This window comes from Staurois parvus, unplaced genomic scaffold (assembly GCF_062004578.1).
Source record: "Staurois parvus isolate SC_StPar_1 unplaced genomic scaffold, SC_StPar_1.0 ptg000396l, whole genome shotgun sequence".
Classification (NCBI taxonomy): domain Eukaryota; kingdom Metazoa; phylum Chordata; class Amphibia; order Anura; family Ranidae; genus Staurois; species Staurois parvus.
This window is the reverse complement of record NW_028318192.1, coordinates 2,411,704-2,417,703: the sequence shown is the minus strand read 5'-3', so window position 1 is coordinate 2,417,703 and position 6,000 is coordinate 2,411,704.

Below are 6,000 nucleotides of genomic sequence, written 5' to 3'. Positions count from 1 at the left end.
TCTAGCTGCCGCTATTATTCTTTCTTTGATGTGATAGAAGTGGATGCGAGCCAGAACATCTCCAGGGATGGACGCTGATAGGAATGAGGGTTTGGGGATTCTGTGCGCTCGATCTATGGCGAGCTCCATATCAGAGAGAGATGGGATGAAGTGTTTCATGTATTGTTGGATATATGTTAGGAGTGTATCATTGGCGATATTTTCAGGAATACCTCTGAATTGTTGCGTCATGAGCGGTCTTCCAATCTGCTAGTTTGAGGTTTATTTGGTCGAGTTCAGAGGTATGGTCAGCGTGTGCGTCAATTAAATTGTTATGCGCTGTAATCACATCTCCCATTCTCTGTTCAATATGCCATAATCTGTGTTGCTGTTGCTGGACCACATTTGAAATTTGGGAAAGTGATGCTGTCATGTCGGTATGCAGTGTTTGTCGTAGGGATAGGAGCATGTTCTTCATATTTCGGTGATAGGCTGATCAGATGCAGGGAAAGGTTCGATTACAGAAGGATTGGTATTGTGCTGAGGAGATGGGGAGCTGAGGGCTGGCAGACAGGGAGAGTCAGAGCCTAAGCAGGGTCTGGATTTGGCTGGGCTGCTTGTTGTGGGGAAGAGGGGAGGAGATGACTCACCCGGGTCCCCAGGGTATAGGGGAGATCGCAGCCTGATGTCCTGATGCTGGGCTCTGTTGTCCTCCTCATGGCTGTTGTGTCCTATGCCCGTGCAGCCGGCGCCATCTTGGATCCCTGCCGGGAGAGCAGGGAAGAATTGAGTATGTTTCCCTGCTTGTCCTGGTGTTTTTCGTCGGCGTGGCATAGTCAGTGAGGGTTGTACACTCTTTATCTGCACTGTCATATGGTTTGTACGACTCGGAGCCGGGGTGAGCCTCGTTACATCTGGTGGGTGGACGGAGCGGTGCTCAGATCGCTTCCATCCAGGAGCCGGCCGTGCATGCACCCCCCGATGATATCATTTTAATGGTCACCAAACCTTCCCAATTTCTATCTTGAATCAGGTCTATACTTAACCAATATTCAGGAGTTTCCTATTACAAACTAAACGAGAACAAATCTTTAATACTATAAAGAGTGACTACTTGTGAGCTATTATGAATGAGGTATTCAGTAAGCTATTAATTCTTGTCTACTAGTATGGTGTACTAAGGTTCGCTGGCACTTACACAAACCCACTTAATTGTGTTGCTATTGTTCAATTGTATAAATTAATTTATAAATCAATTTATAGTGCCGCGCTCCTATTTGCCAAATCCTTAACTGTAAATAATCTCACACTTATAAATACACTAAAAGTGCTTAGGTTGATACATAAATAATATTATATCAAATAAATATCTGTGACTTGTAAATAAATAAAAATAAATAAGATAATATTATAAATTAATCAAAATCATAATCTGTGGTGATACATATCACGTGTGATCAATTAATCAATATTGTGCAAATTCATAAGTGGATGTACATAAATTAATAAAGTGCATAAATAAAGTCTTTTATAAATATGTGCAAATGTGCAGGTGAATTCCTTTTTCCTCCCTCCAGGTGCCGTGTGATCTCAATATGTGCTCACCTTAATATTTGCCCAAATATATTTAGGCAAATAGACTTTTAATCCTTCCAGGATTGATGGGATAGTGCTCATAAGCAAGATGTTCCAGGGATAATATAGATCTATTGGAATCCTCCTGTGCTCTCCTCTTTCTCCATATGCAGCTGCTCATGCATGAGTATTAACAAGCTCTATAAGTATCTCCCATTTCCCCTCCTGGGGACACCTCTTCCTCATATGCTCCTTTCACCAGTATGGGGAATATATATCAAATGAAACAAAGAAGAAAGACCATGGTGCCTTATCCTTGTGTGAAAAAGTGATTTATTGCTGCCAGGTGTGGTGATACACAACAGTATATGGCACTATTGTGGTACAGGTCAGCAGTGGATACAAGATCAGCAGTAGATATATATTACTCTGCCTTTGCCTCTCTGTCTGCCTCTGCTTCTGCTGGAATCGCCGAACCTCTCCGATGCAACGTCGTGACGTCAGAGCCCCTCCCCTACGCGTATCGTCACAGGGTCACGTGACTTCATCAGGGGGAAATGATTGGACATCACAACTGGCCTATGTAAATATATATAGCTCGGCCGCCATTTTATTGAAGACCACATGGGCGCGGCCATTTTCTAAGTGATATGAAGTTACTATAATTAACCCCAGTGTTTTCCCATGTAAATATACACTTGACCCTTTATTAATTTATGTACATCCACTTATGAATTTGCACAATATTGATTAATTGATCACACGTGATATGTATCACCACAGATTATGATTTTGATTAATTTATAATATTATCTTATTTATTTTTATTTATTTACAAGTCACAGATATTTATTTGATATAATATTATTTATGTATCAACCTAAGCACTTTTAGTGTATTTATAAGTGTGAGATTATTTACAGTTAAGGATTTGGCAAATAGGAGCGCGGCACTATAAATTGATTTATAAATTAATTTATACAAGTGAACAAATCTTTAATACTAAACCTACACACACCTCTGAAAACTCAACTACGCCTCTTGAAACAATTTCCCTTTATATGGTCCAACCACTCCATACCCTACCTAGGAATTCATCTAACACCCTCCACCTCACAGATTTTACACACCAACTATAAATCAATCCCTACTGAAAGAAATCCACTCACTTCGAATATTTGGCCTTTCAAAATTAGGACATATTGCGGCCCTAAAAATGATTATCCTGCCCAAACTATTGTATAGATTTCAAACTATCCTTATACCAGCACACAAAGCTTTCTTCGACAATATCCAGAAACAATTCTCCCAATTTCTATCGGAATCAAAACGCCCTAGATGTGTCACAAATCTATTAATTTATCCATTCCACAAAGGAGGAGCTGGTCTCCCCCATATACAGTCATATTACTTAGCTACACTTCTTGACCAAATATATTTTTGGTGGCATCCGTCTAAAGAAAAAATTTGGTCCCTTATAGAAACATCATTATTCCTTCCCCTTTATCCACAAAATCTCCTTACCAGAAGCTCTTTAGACTATACAAAAACCTCCACTAATCATCCCTGCATTACAGCCTCCCTAGCGGCCTGGTCCACATTCCTCTCCTACAAATTCACTGAAACTACCTCAATACCGATACCCATTAATTCTCTACACTCATTCATGCCCTATCTCAACCTAAACACGTGGATAAAATACAATATTATCTTAGTCCTAGACCTCTGTTCAGCAGAAGACACAGTACCCTTTCAGGTGCTTCAAAACAAATTTTTATTACTCACAGCGGAATACTTACTGTAATGATTACCCACTGTATCTGCTCTGAAAAGTTTCCATCTACCTCCACTCTCCCAACCCCAGTATTCCAATACTTACATAAATCTAAATACCCAGGAAGGGGATCTCCATGTTCTACTCCTTTCTCACTAAAATAAAACTCCCCATGAGGACATTATCCCTTCACAACTGGTAATTGATTCTCTCCAGATCCTTCTCGATCAAACATGGAGTAAAACCTTTACTCTCACGTATAAATTCTCCCTATGTCCCACACACTGGGAATCCTACCTAAAAATCCTCTATCAATGGTACTTAACCCCAATCCGACTTTCAAAAATCTATCCTACCCATCCCCCGCAGTGCTGGCGTCAATGCAATTAGAATTAGGCTCTCTACTACATTTACTATGGTCTTGAAAATCCCTACAATCATTTTGGAACAGTGTTTTTAAATTAATCTCCAAAGTAACAGGATCCACAGTGCGCCCAGACCCTGCCCTAGCTTTATTCCATATTGGCTTAGACAACGTTCCTTCTGGTTCCTACTGTATTGTTATCCATTTTCTATTAGCCGCCAAAAATAATATCACCAGACTATGGAAATCACTTACACCCCCCTCAATAACTATATAACTATGGTAATTAATTATATAAATTACCACTGCGACATGGAAAAGAGATTTGCCATTTCCAACTTATCATACCCAAACTTTGCTTCCTCATGGTCTCAATGCTCACTTAACCCCAATTGTAAAGTTAAATTTTGATGACTTATGCTCACCGGAGTATACAATACTATCCTGACTGGTATGCTGTTGTTCTACTACCTTAGTTGTCTTACAATTGATTGAAGCTGATTCCAATATCACACGTTCATTTTACTAAATGTATACATTATTATACTGGTAAATGGTGGAATTGTTAACCTTTTCCCTAATCATCTGTACAACAATGAACCAACTTTGTCTCTCTGCGTTTTACATGTTACTATATTTGTTGGAAAAAAAACGTCAATAAAGAATATTTGAATAGAAAAAGGACGATCATTCATCTGATATTCTCATTGTGTGTAGGGGTTTAAGTGCTGCTGTCAAAATAATGGAGGGGCATTGGGAGATAATGGGTGGTGCTGGTACCATCTATAATACAAAAAACACATTAATTCTGACAGATGTTCAACCTACTCAGTATCTTGTTCCTTTACTTTTTTAATTGTCCCCATAATCCTTCAGGGGGCTGGCACACAGCAGCAGTAATGTTTCATTTAATTACAAATTTTTGTATTGTCCTTCCTAATGTACATCCCCCACTTGTCTTTGTAGCGAACACTCTAAGATGTAAGTGATATGTATGCCCATCCATTTGTTATGTTGCTATTTTGTTTCATTATTTTTATGAGCTCTTCCAGTCCCTACTCTACATTTCTTAGCAATGTTGTGTTTATGATGCAAGTGTCAGTAGCTATGCTGCCTTTGGACTTTCCTGTATCATTGATTAAATGCTCTAGACTCCTACAATATACCTTCACAGTGTGCATTTGCCAGCTTGGTGGGCTATTTTCATGCTGATTCTGTTGCCCTGTGTTTTTACTTTGAAGTATGCTTTACATTTATCTTCATATGATGTCACACCACTTTTATCTTCTTATGCTGAGTTTCTTCTTTACATTTACAAAGACCTTAGGAGTTGCTAGGGGTAAGCCTAGATTGACAGATTTTTGTATATAAACAATGGGTGGTATTTTTACTGTCAGGGTTGGGTCCATGCTTTAGTGGCATATTTTCCTGTACACTGTTCACTGTTGCTTTTTACAAGAGTTGTCTTAAGATAGAAGGGCTGGACCCCTCCAAAACAATGGACACTGAATTTTCTTGAATGCATTCTGTATTTTGTTTTTAAGTTATTTGTGTGCCTTTTTGCCTACTTGTAAATATATATATATATATATATATATATATATAAATATCATGCTAGATATCTATACTGATATGGACTGGGTAATGTGTTATTAATGTAAGGATACCCCATCGTTTTTTGGAAATGAAAATGATCAACCTGCAGAGGACTGAATTCAAAGACACCCCGAAAATCAAAGTAAAAAAATTATGCAGCAAGCTAATACATTTTGCTGAAATTTATTTGCAGCAACTCAAAATGGTACTCAGTAGTTTGTAAGGCCCCCACGTGCTTGTATAAATGCCTAACAATGATGGGGCATGCTCCTAATGAGACAACGGATGGTGTCCGGGGGTAGTTCCTCCCAGATCTGGAACAGGGCATCACTGAGCTCCTGGACAGTCTGAGGTGCAACCTGGCCGCGTTGGATGGACCAAACATGATATGCCAAAGGTGTTCTATTGGATTTCATTCAGGCAAGCGTGGAGAGCATTCAATGGTATCAATTCCTTCATCCTCCAGGAACTGCCTGCATACTTTCTCCACATAAGGCCGGGAATTGTTGTGCACCAGGAGGAACCCAGGACCCACTGCACCAGCATAGGGTCTGACAATAGGTCCAAGGATTTCATCCCAATGCCTAATTGCAGTCAGGGTGCCATTATCTAGCCTGTAGAGGTCTATGCATCCCTCCATGGATATGCCTCCAAAGGCCATCACTGACCCACCACCAAAATGGTCATGCTGAATGATGAAACAGGCAGCATA